The following is a 15,704-nucleotide window of genomic DNA, read 5'->3' on the forward strand; positions in this document are numbered from 1 at the left end:
GTTTTCACAGTTTGGTATGTTGGTATTAGGCAGTTTATGAGACAGAATTTGGGCTATTGCATGGATGGGCTGCTTAAAATATATACACAGTACCTAAAGGGAAAACTCAAAATCATTCGGGGACAAATGAGTACTATAAATCAAAACAACAAACTTAGTCCCCAAATGGACCATTCAGAAACCTGATTTATTTATTTTTATTTTTTTATTTGTATTAGTTTTATACAAATCTTTTTAACAAATCATTTGCGTTCCAAATTTGAACGTCGTCACAGGGTAAACAAAACAGTTGGGAATACATAAAAACTTCCATCCATCAATCGCTAACTGTTATTTAGACAGGACAGATTGAATCACACTCAGACATATCAGCCATCAGTTGGTCTGATATCATAAATCTACATTCAAAGAGTTTATGGGCAGTCTGTGCAACCATAAAGTTGTTAATAGCCTGTCTAGGTAATCAACAGTGGCACCGATCAACATGTTGTCATGTCTGTCTAATAGAGTAGACCACCAATCGTCCATTTTACCATTGAGAGGGGCAAACTTTCCCAGTGCCACAGTTCATTCTGATTTTAACGCTATGCATTCAGCCACTAGATGGTTAAGCGATTCCACCTGCATGCTACAGAACCGACAACAGTTGTTCATCATGCCCTTGTCTTGTTATAACCAAAGCATCTCTTTGGTCGGTAGCAAATTTTATCGCAACCACATAAACTGGTCACAGTGGTATCTCCACAGAAACTGGCGGATATATCTCGGAACTTGATTTACCGGACGAACATCACTGATTGATTTGATGGATGATTTCAGTTTCAGACGATTGTTAAGTGTTGTGATCCAATCGGTCTGACTCACCTTCTTTTTCACTGCACATGGATTTGTATGCAGCAATTCCAGAAAAGCACCCACATGTCTTAAGTTATTTAATATCTTTACTGCCCAATCTTTCAGTAGCCCATTATAAGGTGCTATGGGGGTTTCCTTCAAGATGGAGTATGGGGCTGCTTGATCTGGTAGCGACATCTTTCGATATAGGGCAAATGATTTCCATAATACTGAGGCACCGAGTGATTCTAGCCCAAGCTCGTATCTTATCGCTGAAATTGAGACATTTGAAGGAAGGTGTAATACCTTTCTCCAAAACTTCGCTTCCAGCAAGTTCCATATGTTGCCGTCAATATTTAGCCCTGCTTCACTGCCAAAAGTCACTGCTGCTACAACCTTCTAACGGTAAAATTGAAACACTGGCATGAATGTGAATTTGCCATATTCGCAGTGTAGCTTGGCCCCTTGTGAGGCGAGAGTACTTATTTTTGCTTTCAGATCGTTAATCCAATCCCATTCTCATATGGATTTGTTGAATAAAATCCCTAAGTATTGAATGGATTCAGTTCTTTGGATTTGCTTTGCTGCTACAACCCATTTGAGGTGTTTCCCTCGCTTCCCTTGTTTGGTCCCAAAGGCAATGATCTCCATGCAGTTTTTCTTAAGGTATATGTCCAGCTTTGTTAGCAGGCGCTGGAGACCGATTTGCATGGAGTCAATCAGTACTATATCATCCACGTAGGTCACCCAACCTACCGGATGTCTGTTGATTTTCAGGGTAAAGCTGTTACATTCACCAAGTGCTTCAGGCAAATCTGTGATATAGAGCTTGAAGATTAGCGCAGCCAATGGACACCCCTGCTTAACTCCTCGTTCCGTCGTGATCTTCTCTGATAGGTCACCATTGGCGTTCAAGCGGACTTGCATCGAGGTGTTAGAGTTAAGTTGAATTATCATCTGCAACAGATCGGCAGGAGATTTCCATTTTATTAGTTTGTCCCATAGGAATGCCCGATGCACCCTATCCAGTGCTTAAATTTTGCCGGTGTTTGGCGGTGGCCAACACCGGAACGCTTTTTTGGGCACTGGCACTCTTGGAGGCAGGTTTGTGGCCCACGCCTGGGCCCCTCTCGCACTGGCTCAGGGCTGCCTGCAGGCCCTGTCTACTCTGATCTGCTCTGCATCATCATCAGGGCCTGCATGCAGCGAGTTGACGTGAGACATCATGGCGCCAGCCGCCAGGTGTACTTTGCTACTGATTAAGGAAGTGTTACTTTTTTACAAAACACTGGGAGCGGGCCGGGGTGGCAGCCCCGCCCACTCCCAGTGTTTTGTAAAAAAGTAACATTCTGAAACTGCAAGTGGTGCTCACCTGCCCAGAGGGAAGTCTTGCACCCGGGAATCTCCGCCCTCCTTTGATCGAGGCTAGTGAGACCCGGTGGAGCCCCGGGCCCAGTGATGGCCCTGGGAGAGCAGATGGCGAACACCCGACTCCTGAGAGACAAAAGCAGCACTATTTCTAGAGGAGCCGTATTAAGAAGAGATGGTTTGGAAGCCGTGTTCAAAGTTCATGCGCTGAGAAAGTCCTCAGATGGAGGAGCAGCAGGGAGGGATTTGCTGGCTCGTGAAGAATGCGTGCCGGGCAAAGTGTAGATAATGTGATTGGTGGCACTGGATTGAGAATACTGTATTAGACATAACACAAGGCAGGATGGCGGTGCAGTGACTGAGCTGCATGTGGCTCAATCGCTGTAGGAAGGAGGGCATGGGCTGGCAGAGTTCTCTTGCACTCGGCATTGCTGTGATGGTGGCAGAGCGGTGTGTGGGTGAGGACTACTGTATACGGCAATAAACTCTTGCTGGCAAGCAGATAACTAACTTCCTGCGACTGTTCTCCTTGCTAGGAATCCGAACACCGAGCTGGCTTCTCGCTGAACAGTAGAAGACTCTCCGAAGATAAGGTGGGGGCAGGCCGATTAAGTGAACTGTCAACAGACTCTTGTGTTATCATTTTTTATTAACTTGAATTCTGGCATGGTGGATTTCAGCAGCTATTTTTATGCAGCTTATTTTCCTGAAGATATGCTGCATAAAACCTACTTTGCAATGGGGCACAAACCCCCACAGTACTAAATGGTGCAGACCGTGATGCGCCCGCTGCCTACTTTATACGTCGTATTAGATGTGTTAGGACTGGGGATGGTATTTAACGGTGACACGCAGAGAGACACATCCGATGACGATATGTAAAATATTAATGCCCAGTTTATTTAGTGCTTATTTTCACTAAGTTGATAAACCAAATGTGGTAGTGATCAATAAAGTGATTTGCCCAAGATCACACGAATTGGTCAAGTGAAACTAGACCACCACAGTGTTTGTGGTTCCACAGTCAGGACCTGCTAGTCCAGGGTACCTTCCTGGCACCATTGATTGTGTGCTCCTTCCATTACCTCAAACTCGAGTGACACCAGCAACCTGTTGCCACTTATTCTAAGCCAGTGTGCAAGACGATGGCCCGGCTATATTTTTCTGTGGTAGCCTGCTGCACCATCCTGTGTCCGGGCCAGCCGTACCTTCACAGGGCATCGCCACCATGGTTATAGGATACTTCAGTCAACAAGGAAGGGTAACACCTTCCCAAACCTGGGATGTGGGGGGGAAAAAGTCTAACACACAGTGGAAAATATACCCATTAGCTGCGGTGAGTTGAATGTTCAGTGCAATGCACAGAGACCTGACCACTACCCCATACACCTTTAAGGTGGGAGATATTCAAAGGCAATCAGCGGCATGTTGGGGCTGAAGAGTGTCTATGGAACAGTCATCCCTCCCGCATTCAAACCTATGACTCCATAGGCCACACACACTGCCCTCCTGCAGGCTTACTCATTATGTGTCCTCTCTCCCCACTGCCCAAAATGTGTTTGACTACAGATCCCATGAGACATTATACTGACTACACCTGCTAGGGCTTATGCGAGTAGTCCAAAAGATCTGGAGCAGCACATAATGAGCAACAATGGCATAGCAGATGGTAGCCAGTTTTATTAGTGCTATTCTGTTAATCCATTAACTTGGTTAATTTCTTATTGCTTAAATAAATCCATTTATTCATTACATGTCTATGCTAACAAGAGTTGTAGTCAAGTAAGTGTTATTGCTCTGATTTAGTGTTTCGGAGTCTTCTACTTCAGGTGTAATCAAAAATATGACACAGCGGAACAGCTCCCTCCCCCAGTGGTGTATGTGTAGCAGTGCATATGTTAAACTACACGATTTGCTCTCATTTCTCCGACTTTCCTTGCCATAGGCTTAGGTGCCTGGCTCCATTAGTTGGCCTCCACTCTTTGAGTGCCCCTATCTTGGTGAACTGCAGAAAATCGCCCATCCGGATTTCCACCTGAACTACACACAGATATCTGTAGCAGGAACATAACCCACTGAACTATCTTGAGCTTTTTGCGTGTAGGAATGCCGCACAAGCAGCGGAGGAATTGGGCCCAGAACAAGACAGAGCTGCAATCTGTCTGAGCGCCCTTTCATGTAGACACTAGGCCCAAACATCATTCAACTCTTGGCTCTGCCACTTAGTCATGCCTACACCACTGACAATCAGGCCCAGTGGCGACGTCTAGGCGCTAGCAGTGAGACATCAGTCTCATCCTTTAGCGAGGCAGATGTCTGGTGTTTTTTGGCAGTACAAGTCTGTGGTCCTGTTTACTGAGAATGCCTTCTGTGGTCTGGAAGGACCAAGTGGGCAGGGGGAGCCTAATTTGTACCCAACAGCACAACATGTTCTAATTAAGCCAATAGATCCAGCATGGCGTTTACTGGAGAGCTTCCAGACACCTTTCTGTGGCGTTTACTGGAGAGCGTCACTCCAGAGACCTCTCCATGGCGTTTACATGAGAGCTTACAGACACCCCTCCTTGGCCTTTACTAGAAAGCATCACTCCAGACACCTCGTTACAGTAGAGACGGTGAGAGGTGGAGCTAGATTGAGCATGCAATGGGTGTCCGTTTTAACAGGACTTCAGTGAAGGACACACATGAGGGCTAAAGGCAGACCTGTCGAAGACATTTTGTATTACCCCATTAGCAGGTTTACAGCTCCAAGTAAGTCTTTAACTCTTGAAGGCTGCTCTGAGAAAACACTGCAAAGTTTGATGGCAAGCTCAAAGAATTCCCATGAAGAGGTTTTTGGACAGGGAGGGGCAGTAACTGGGTGGCACCCTCTCTCTTTCAGCATTTGAACAGTTACTATGACCCATCCTATGACCATGCAGTGGTCAAAACCTTACCCTAACATCCCCAACTTATCCATAACCTTTCCCTAAACCTCATTCTGGTTTCCCTACGTCCCCCTTACTATCCAACCATTGTCAACCTAACCCTCCTTCCCTGCTGGGTTGCAGAGCCCTGTATAAGTATCGACTTGCCGCAGGTCCCAAAACGGCAGTGGGGGTGCTTGGTTCATGCCACTCCTGTGCCTCGGAGCTGTGGAGTTGCTGCAGCATCAAACATGTGACATGGAGCAGCAGCAGTGTGATGGGCTGGTGGTGGGCCGATCTAGCATTGAGCCGCGCCGGCGGCGCCATCGGGTCGGCATTAGTGAGACCAGATTTTTTGGGCACTGGCACTTATTTTTTTACAAATTAAGCACTGACCCTATCAAAGGCCTGGTAGATATATATATACAAAAGCCAAGAATAGGGGCTTCTTGTTTTTTAGAGCATTGAGTTTCAAGTGGTTAAGTAGGGTAAGATTGAGTTCAACACCAACACCGCTTGTGAAACCTGTTTGTCGGTTGTCAATAATGTGTGCTTCACTGACTCATTTCGATAATTGCTTCTGTAGGAAGGAAGCAAATATTTTCCTGATGACATCCATCAGGGCAATCAGACGGTAGTTGAATGGATCTGCTCGATCTCCTTTCTTATAAATTGGCACAACTACCACCAATTGCCATGAGGAAGGGATTTTTCTAGTTTCAGCTATGTTTGCAAACAAGGTTTCAATAAACGAAGCCCACACGGTTTTATGCTTCTTTAGGATCAAGTTGTAAGGCCGTCAGGGCCCGGGCCTCCAGAATTTCTGAGCTTGGTAATTGACACCTTAATCTCTGATCTATTATATTGAGTGTCCCAAGGCATGTAAGGGTCAAAGTATTGCAATGGGTCATATTTGGAAGTTGCTTTAAAAACACTTGAGAAATGATTTACCCAGACATTTCTGCTCACCCCACTGTCATATTGGCAGTCTGTGATCTGGAGCCAGTGTTTATGATAGTCCAGATGTCACGACTTTTACGGGGTGCAAATCAGTCTGAGCATAGTTTCAGCTTACTCCTGTTCACGGAAGCTTTTAAACGCAAGTAGCCAGTTTCGGTACCGTTGTTGTAACTTCCTTTTTTCTTCCAAGAAGTCGGCGGGTAAACAAGATTGTTTAAGCAATTTAAAATTATACTGAAGCTTTTTCTTTTTGTTGTTTATTATTTTACTAAACTGATGTTTGTGTATTTGTTGACCAGCGCTGAACCAACTTGTCGAATGTTTATATTGGGCCAGTAAAGGAGTATACTCGACAATCCCGTCACTGTTTACGATGTTGATGCCCAAAGTTGTTGTAAATTTTGCAATCTCTGAAGGTCTGATTTTAATTCTATTTAATCCTTGATTTATCTCAAGTGAAGCATCATAGGTCTTGGTTCTTTGAGGAATATTCATTGTCCATCATAGATTAACAGCATTGTGGTCACTATGTTGCATTTTGAGAATTTCTAAGCTGTTAACTTTTGCAACTAGATTGCGAGAGACCCATATATAGTCCAGTGTTTTATGAGAACCGTTTCTGTGCCAGGTTGGGCGAGCTGGTATGTCGCCATGTGTTTGGCCATTCAGCATATAACAGTTCCTACCTGCCAGTTAATTTGACCACTTCTTTCCACGACTTGGTTTGAGTTTATGATAAGGATCTTCAATCATTCCACTTGAGTCAACCCATGAATAGTTAAGGGTCTCTGCATATTATAATTGAGAAGTTCAGGTCATTTGCCATGACTTCATCAATCAGGGAAGTGACTGAAGAAATAAAAACCTTTGAGGAAATGTTGACCGGGTTCCAATATACATTCACTAAAAGTAAGAATTCCTCTTGACTTGGTGTGTTGTTTGTTATTTGGACGATTCAGCCTTGTACAAAGACATTCGGATGGGTAAGACTTTATTACTGACCAGCTTAGGACGTCTTTTATCAATGTTATAATCCCAGAAAATGGGCACCCAGACAAGTTTTTCAAAGCGGGTGTGAATGTCAACGAGAAACCTTCACATACCAGCACTGTCCTCATCCAAGTTTCTTGAAGACAAATGATGGTATGATTTTCTTTCTTCAGTTTATTCCCTTGAAATAGGTGCATGAATCCCCTCATATTCCATGAGATCAAAGAGCCTTCCTGCCATCGACCCTTATGGGAGAGCTAATAGTACTTTAACTGTTTTTTTATTTTTTTCCATAGAATGTCGGGATTATTTTCCAGGGGGGTCTCCTTGACTCCTTTTCTTCATTGACCTTCCCAAAATGTTCTTGTAGGGCTCGTCTTTGTGATGCATTCACTCTATGAGGGCTAAACCGCTGTGATTTTTCCTTCGGAAAAGTCTTTTGGGTCTTAGAATCAGATCCTTTGAAATCAGACAATTCGTAGCCAAATGTTAGTAGCTCGCTATTGGCACTTCTAAGGGTGTTTGCTACTCAATGCGAGTGAACATGTAGCACAACCCAGTCTGAGTGTTTCTCAGATAAGTATTCAACTATCTTAATCTCGTCTGATTCGATTGTTGTGAGGATTGGCAAACAGTTTAGCAATTTCATGACATTTCGCGGGTTCAGATTAACTTTGCGATTGTCTTGGAGTATGTACTCTAGTTGAAGTTTTTTGATGCTTCTAGAGTACTCAGCTCTGCAGCGATTCACTGACTTGTTTGATTGTCCAGATTCTTTTGCTTGTAAGGTGGTACATTTCAGGTTCAGATGTACCTCGTTGGATTTGACCTGCTTAAAAGTTGGCTTAATGTTGTCAATAGGTGCAACCAGAGGTCTTTCCCTTACAGGACTTCCAATGTTCAGATTTTGCTTTGCTGCTTTAATCAATCTATTAGCATTTCCATCACCTTCTTGGTCTTGAGAGGTATCGTGGTTTGACTCCAGAGCCGGGCTGCGGTCACCGCTGACGTTGTCACTCCCAGCAGAATAGATTGATTCATCTTCGTCGTAAATTGAGTATGTTGAAACATTCGCTATATCTGCAGAAGTAAGGGAAATATTTACATCATGTTCGTTTTCTTCAAGTCTTGGATGTTTGGGGGGAAGGCCAGTCATTTCTACGAAGTTCATTCTAGTTTGGTTGGGTATAATTGTTTTGGTAGGTTCAATCTTCTTTCCTGGGTATTTGAAAATGGCAATTGGTGGAGAAGTTGTTAAATTCCGAATGAATTTCATTGCAATATTAGACTTGTATTTTCGGCCCTTACCCACTCTTTGAGATACATTTTTAGTGAGGTCAATAGGTTTGGCTCTCTTATTTATCGGGACCAATGGTACAGGTTTAGAAGCCAAGAAGATTCCAAATGATATGATATGATATGATGGGTTATTTATAACGCGTTTATACCCAGAGGTTTCAAAGCGCGGACCCGGGGATCGAACCTATGGTGCTCTGTATTGCCTTGCTTCCAAGGCGAGCACGTTGCCCCTGAGCTATCCTCCCGAGACAGCAGCTTTAGATGTATTTGGTGCAATTGGTGGAGGCTTCACTGTCGCAAGGGCATCCTTTGGAACTTAATTTGTAAAGATGAAACTAGGCAGGATTGTTAAGGCTAATGTCGTCACCACTGGTTGTTTCCGTAGATCTTCAATTTTGCTCAAGGAATTTATGGTAGGCAAAGCCATATCTGGAGCGTCAGATAGTGCTATGCTTTGAACAGTTTCAGATGGGGCTGAAAGAACTCATGGATTTCGCCTCTTATTTGCCAACATCTTACTCTGAAGCTTAGGACCATCGGTTCGGGACTTCATTATTGGCAGTTGGCTAGTGGAATTTGTCTTTGTTACGTCTCCCTTTGAATTTTGGAGGGTGAGGCCCTTGCATTTCCCAGACGTGTCATTGAAGTGGGATTTTGGACTTGATGACACATCCAGTTCATGCATTCTAGCACTGCCTCCATCAGTTCCTTATTTTGAGCTAGCTCATTTCTTGAGATGTCGCAGAGCCGATGTTGCCATTTGGCAGAGGTGTCTGCTTCATAATCGAAAACGTTTGTGGATGTGTTATGACAATGTTTCCAATGCGCTGACTTTGGTGTTTACTACAGCTAGTAACGCGGTTTGATCCTTAATCGTGTCGTGTAGCGATTCATATAAATTTCATAAAAGGAATTAAAGCTGTCGATGAAGCAGCCAGCACATTGTTGTAGATTTGAAGGCCAGCTGCTACTGATAAGTGCTATTTGTTTGCTTGCACATTTTCAGTGTCAGTTTGGCATGGCGTGTTAGGGGCCGATGTAGAAGTATCCAATTTCGAGTCAGACTCTCCATTTGAACGAGCAGGGTCTTTCAGTAGCTCGATCTCTCTAGATCGTGGAGTTGAGCTTGATTTAGAGTTCGACAAGGTGGATGGTTTGTAGAACCTTGGAGTACTGGTTAGCTCGGTTGATTTTTGGGGCAGGATTGTGCTGGCTACCTAGAGACTCCTTCTGCAACATCGACTGGTAGTCCCTATGTCTCTTTAAAAACACCTGACATTTCTTGCAACCCCCATGAAATGACTGTACCTGGGCTAAAAGTCTTGGTCAAGGCATTGCCTCTAGGTCAAAAACAACTTACATTGCTATAATTGCTTCCGACTTGAGCTCAACCGGACCGCAGTTGTGCTTCTCGTCATGCAGCAAAGATCTTGAGTGCCTAAGCCCCTGTAACACTCCAACTCATGTTAACATCCAAATAAACTTAAATCAGATGCCATGTGCTAGCTTTGGAATAAGAAATACAGGAGTTGGAACCCCGAGATTCCACTTTTGCAGATGCTGCTGCTCGCTAGGCTAGCGTCCCGCTTGAAAGCTGATTTTTTAAAACATAAAATCGACGATAACTGGAGGCGGCTACCTTAATCTCAATCAACCAGATGAGCTCGAAACCACCATTTCAGAACAACGTTCTTTGTGACCATGCCGTCTTCTTCACAAGCTGAACTGAAGCAGGTAGCTAGCACAATCCTGCCCCAAAAATCAACCGAGCTAACCAGTACTCCCAGTTTCTGCAAACCATCCACCTCGTCGAACTCCAAGCTCAACTCCACGATCTAGAGAGATCGAGCTACTGAAAGACTACCAGTCGATGTTGCAGAAGGAGTCTCTTGGTCGTCGATTAATGCAGAACAAACATCGGCGCGGGTTTTGCTTTCATTTGTTAAAATCGTGTTAGCTTCAATGAAGAGGTTTGTACTTGTGTTCATAGAAGAGTTCATTGAAGGTGCAACTAATTGGTCTTGCACTTCTTTGTCATCTAGAAAACACGGCGAGTGTGGTGGCACATTCACACATTTGCTGGATTCTATTAATTCAGAATCAGTTAACTCAGTTTGTGTTACACCATTCTTCTCGTTGCATGCAGTTGGAAATTCAGGTGCAGACAGAAGGTTAAGTGAGTGAGTAACATGAATATCGTGGTTTGAACAGATTAGGGCAACTTGAAGTTGAGTCCCAGGGTCACACATGCTAGAGTCCATACCGGCATCATTGGGTGCCTCGCTGTGAGCGTCCAACAAGGCCACGTTAATGGCTAACGGCGCCATTCAAATTACTTGTGAAGGGATCGTTTGACGCCGAGTGAAGCGGCCATGATATAGCAGAGTTGTTAAGTTTAGCAACGCTTTCAAGCTCACCTTGGTTTCATGTCAGGTCAATCACTGGCGTCTTCCGCTGCTGTTGGAGAAGTTTCTGGCGTGTCAAAGGACCCACATCCGGCATTTCGGCGCTCCTTTGCTGGTGTCCGTTGCCATCTGTTAGAGTGGTTAAAAGAGTTCTCATGGTTGAATGGAGCCCACGTCTGAGCAAAAATGCCCCCTGCTCCTCTGCGACTCAAAGACTCCAAGACTCTGCGGACTCCTGAATGTTTTAAGGAGATAGTTGAGGTCGAAGACAGACTGTTCAAGCGCACCACAGCACAGCAGACTCCAAGTCTCTGCGTGGACTGCGCGTCTGCTCCACAGACTCCCGGATGTTTTAAGGGGATAGTTGAGGTCGAAGACAGACTGTCCCAGGGCACCACAGCACAGCAGACTCCAAGACTCTGCATGGACTCCATGGGGGTATCCAGAGTCACCTATCGTCTACTCCGAAGTGTGTGGAGAATAGTGGCACCATCTTGCGCATGCGTATGGGCACTTGATTTTGGTAGAAGTTATTTAACCACACAATGAATGAGAGCACAGGCTGTAGTGGACTAGGTCAAGACAAATTGATATGACATAGAAAGGATATTAATATACAAAATATACCATTTTATTATATTTTGTACCAATGAGTCTTCCATAGAATAGGGGTATTCAGTTCTCAACACAAAACTTACATAGAACTGATTCAAAATAAATTATGAAAAAATATACAAGAAGCTTATTCTATTTTGAACAGTATAATACAAAATGAAATAGACATATGGACAAAACGGAGCACAGTTTCGCACAAAAATTACATATATCACAGAGTTACACTTTCAGAATTGCTATCTGGCTACCCCCCTGTTTTGGAAAAAGCAAAACAAGAACAAAGAAATAATCAAGAATGAATCCCCCATATCGGTATGAATCTGGCTAATAAAGGAGTTGTTGGGAGGTCCAGATGTAGCTGGCCAATGATGAATTAGATTGTTCACTCCCTATAGACACATCCCAGGTTTTAAGATATTTTAACAACAAGAGGGGGGCTACTGCCATGAATGGGGTGGAAACTCGTTTTTGGAGAAGATCCCCATATTTGGCTTGATAAACTGGAAGGGAAATTCTGGAGGCCTCTCTTGGGTCTACCCCCAGTACACCTCTCTTCAATGTATTAAATAAGAATTTGGGCTTATCTCTTTGGGAGCTTAAATGGAGATGCGTAGATGTTTGGTATATTTGCGTATTTATACTTTGCTCAACAACTACCCAATAGGTACTATAGCAAACATGATACAAAATAACAAGCATATACCTCTAAGAGAATTATCTGAGATTTGCAATAAGCAATTTAATAAGATTGGTTGGACGCCGGACTGGTCTAAGGGATTTGAGTGTCTAAAAAAGGATTTTGTGGATCAAGTCAAGGAGTGGGATTGGAGTGTGGATGTGACACAACTAACGGGGAAGAACTTATTTGCTTAATTTCCCACCTATATGTTCCCTTTTTTTATCCATGCAGAATCATTTAATGTTCCCTCCATCTCCTAGGTTGTGCAGATTGTTGATGATGCGTTGCTGTAATCTGCTACCTTCACTACTTACACTTGGTGCTGGGAAAGGAACACTTAGGAAGTCGGGTTTTGTAGATTACCCCAGGTGCTGGAAAGCACAAGACATCTATTAACTCAGTGCAGAAACCTGCAGGAGGGACGATGCATGCATTTCGAGAACGAGATGTATAATCTTGAATAAGCTACTCTAGGCCTATTGGGGTCTACTGTTTTTCTGGTAGGTCCATTTTCTTAACCATTGCACTGATGCAATTAGGGGTTCGAAGTGCTAATACGGTTAATAAGTTAATCACTAATATGTCTAACATTAGATGGACTGTAAAAAAAAAATGTGTTATAGGTGGGCTCTTTTATTATAATTCTGTTGAGATTAAATGTTTGAATCTTCACTTTTTTATCACGTGTGAAAGCATTTTTAATGGGGATAGTTGTGAGTAAAGTTATAATTAACTATCTTCACGCGTAATAAATTAAAAAAATAAAAGGCTATGGATAGACTGCCCGTATTAATAGATCTGTATTCAAGTTTTGGCTAAAGCAGAGTGCGTGTGCCCTGATGGGCTCCTACTGGTGGTCAAAGAACCAACGTCAGACACCTTGAACCTGGATACATGTACCTCCTTACTCGAGCCTGCTGAAGTTTGCCCCGGGGATGCGCCACAATGGCCTGTCAAGTCCGCCCGTTTGGCTATTGGCCTCTTTAGCTTATAGGCGAGAAGGACGGAGCCTGAAGCACCCCTAGTACAGTCAGGTCAACACGTCGTCCCCGCCTCTGGAGCAGCACTGGGGAAAGAACGTCGCAGGTGTAGGCGCGGTCTTTATTGTGCTTTCAAGCACTCTTTACCGTATGCAGAAAAGGGGTGTTTTCTAGGAAGCCCTACAGCCGTTGGCTGTCAAACGATGTCTGAACCGAAAAAAAGAGAGAAGCGGGAGAAAATAAACTCCGGCGCCGCGTGTTTGTGTAACTCTAAAGAGCAGCGCGCTCTTTCAGGCAAGCGACCTCCTGAATGGAGCGTGTTTGTTTTCTCTTCAGATGGGTGGAGCTCGCCCTCCCTCTCTTTCAGTCTCTAAAATTGCTCAGGGTGATGTGACACGTCCAACTTACTCGCAGCCAGGGATGAAGAGTTCTTGAGTGCATTTTTTAAATTTAAACCGAGGAAGAGGGGAGGGGAAGGGCGAAACTCGTGTGTTTTTTGCGTTCCAGGGAGAGCGCTTTTATTTTCTTTCCACACCCTTCGCCTGTGACCTCACCCTGCAGCAGGAGAGGGTGGGGGAGGGACCGGGAGTGGTGCGAGGAGGACTCGGCTTCAAAACAACACTCAGCCCTAGCAGCGCACCGAGGACGCCCGCTCCCCATCTCAGAAGCCAGGGACCCCCACAGCGCAGGCCGGCCGGACCGGAGGGACAGCACTTCGCTCGGTAGGTCTGGTGTCAGCAGCCCGCAGGGATGCGCCGTACACAGAGGGAGGGTGGCCCACGGCGGAGCCAAAGGATGTCAACTGTTGCCTGCTTGGATACACCTAATTGCCTCGCCGAATGCTGACCCCCCTCCGCCCCCACTATGAGGGGGAAAATTGGGCCGCACTCTGCTGTAGCTTAACTGTCAAAGGATATTCGCCAATCTGGCATGTTGTGCAATGTTTACATGCTCGGTCTAGACAGTGTGTGCGGGCTTGGCAGGTAAACGGCATTGGCGAGGATAGGATTATCCACACACGACTGCGACCCTGGACTCTTGGGGGCGGGGCGGAAAACCCCTTAAGCAAAAGTACTTATATATGTCAACTTCTACTGTTTTACGTTCGCCCTATGGTAATGCCCGCGCCCCCTGTAACTAGGCCAGTACAGGTAACCGTGGTTCTGACGCACAATCTCGCTCGTTCTCCCGCACTCCCTGTTTATCTGAACTTTCGGTTCCCTGGTCAAGAGCCAGCCCTCGGGGGTTTGTTATTTTTTTGTAGATAACCCCGGATGCCTGCTTTTGATTTTTGGGACCGAGGGGCGGTGCTCTGTGGATGTTTGAAACGCTCCTGTGCGCCACAGAAGAGGATCTCTCGGTAAGCGTGCAGTATTTCGCGACCCCTCTTGCCCACTCTCTCGTTTATTTTCTGTGGGAGATTTTCGTAATTTCATATTTCCATGATTTAAAAAAAAAATCCACTTTCTCAAATGCGCGGGAGACTGACTAGTCTCCCAAATCCTTGTCGCGCCGGGAGGAATGGGCACAAGGCACCGCTGCGGGGGAAAAAGCTAGACATTTTTAAATGTTCTTTCGCGGAGTCCTGCGCTCATCGAGGGGAAACTGTAACTCCTTAGCGTTGTGCAGGCTGCCTACCTTTTGATATGCACTTCTTAATGTTTGCCTTAGTGTTACTGTCCTTGTGTAATCTCATCCCAGGGGACGACATACAAAACTGAGGTTTCACCTGGCCGCGGAGGAACGCGTTTTCCGATAGTGGTTTAGGAATGAAAATTGTTGCTTTCTAGAATAAGAAGACATCCCCCAAAATACCCCCCTGCACTTTCAAATACTAACCATCTGTCTACGACTTTTAAAAAAAAAACTGTGTATATGGAGTTTGGAAAGCAAAGCATATCCAGATGTTACAGGCCCCTCACCCCTGGAATCATTGGTTTAAAACACCCAGATCCTGTTGTTTCAGCAAACGTTGCAGCTGTAGCTCCGGTAGGAAGCCAGGAAAAGCGATCCGAGCTGCTTTGTTGGACATGTGGAATATTTTCGGGGCGTGTCTTGTGTGGGTCGAGTTTTTTTGTTTGATGGGGGCTGGGTTTTCGTTAACTCAAGGGAGCCCGATGGAGAGATCCAGCTGTGTTTTTCCTTGTGTAGTGCCCCGCCTAGTGGCGACTAATGTGGTGTTTTTGCCTTTTACGTCTCCTAATTTGGGTCACACATGCGTCACCCAGACGGGCCTTATTTAAGATTAATGTACACTAAGTGTGTCTTTTCAGGCGTTATTGGCGGAATTTCACATCAAGCCAACTATACTCGAGGCTTTCCGAGTAATTACCTAAAATATGGCGGAATTCGTGAGAAGTAGTTTAAAAAAAAAAAAAAGGATGTTCATGTCTTCACGTAAAAGTTGCGCGTGTGTGCAGAGTTTACAGAGTGTAAACTGCTGAACATCTGTCCGAGATGTGGTATAGACGAAGAGCGTATGCAAAGTTATTCCAACACAGTGCCTAAGACTTGTAAATTCCAGGTCCCCACAACCACGCAGCGAGGAATGTAAAAAGCCCATTTAATGTATTGCTTATTGCGTGCAGTCTGAAGGTCCGTTTACCCCGGAGCAACTCGCGGTATCTCAAGCCATCGCACGGGACCATAGACCTGATATGATATATTT

At 44.9% G+C, this 15,704-nt stretch overlaps 1 protein-coding gene across 4 annotated transcripts in view; it reads left to right on the forward strand.

The window, feature by feature from the left end:
- Positions 1-13,303: 13,303 nt before the first annotated feature.
- The window catches only part of EMP2 (epithelial membrane protein 2), a 182,339-nt gene continuing 179,938 nt past the window's right edge, over positions 13,304-15,704 (forward strand). The window contains exon 1 of one of the 4 annotated variants that reach the window (XM_069647838.1): positions 13,304-13,758. The gene's annotated coding sequence lies outside the window, so the exon portion shown is untranslated. Of the gene's footprint in view, positions 13,759-14,157; positions 14,397-15,704 lie in introns of those variants that run through there. The other 3 variants (XM_069647840.1, XM_069647839.1, XM_069647841.1) reach the window with 3 other exon arrangements.

The sequence above is a fragment of the Ambystoma mexicanum genome, chromosome 2q (genome assembly GCF_040938575.1).
Source record: "Ambystoma mexicanum isolate Mex_15411 chromosome 2q, UKY_AmexF1_1, whole genome shotgun sequence".
NCBI lineage: Eukaryota > Metazoa > Chordata > Amphibia > Caudata > Ambystomatidae > Ambystoma > Ambystoma mexicanum.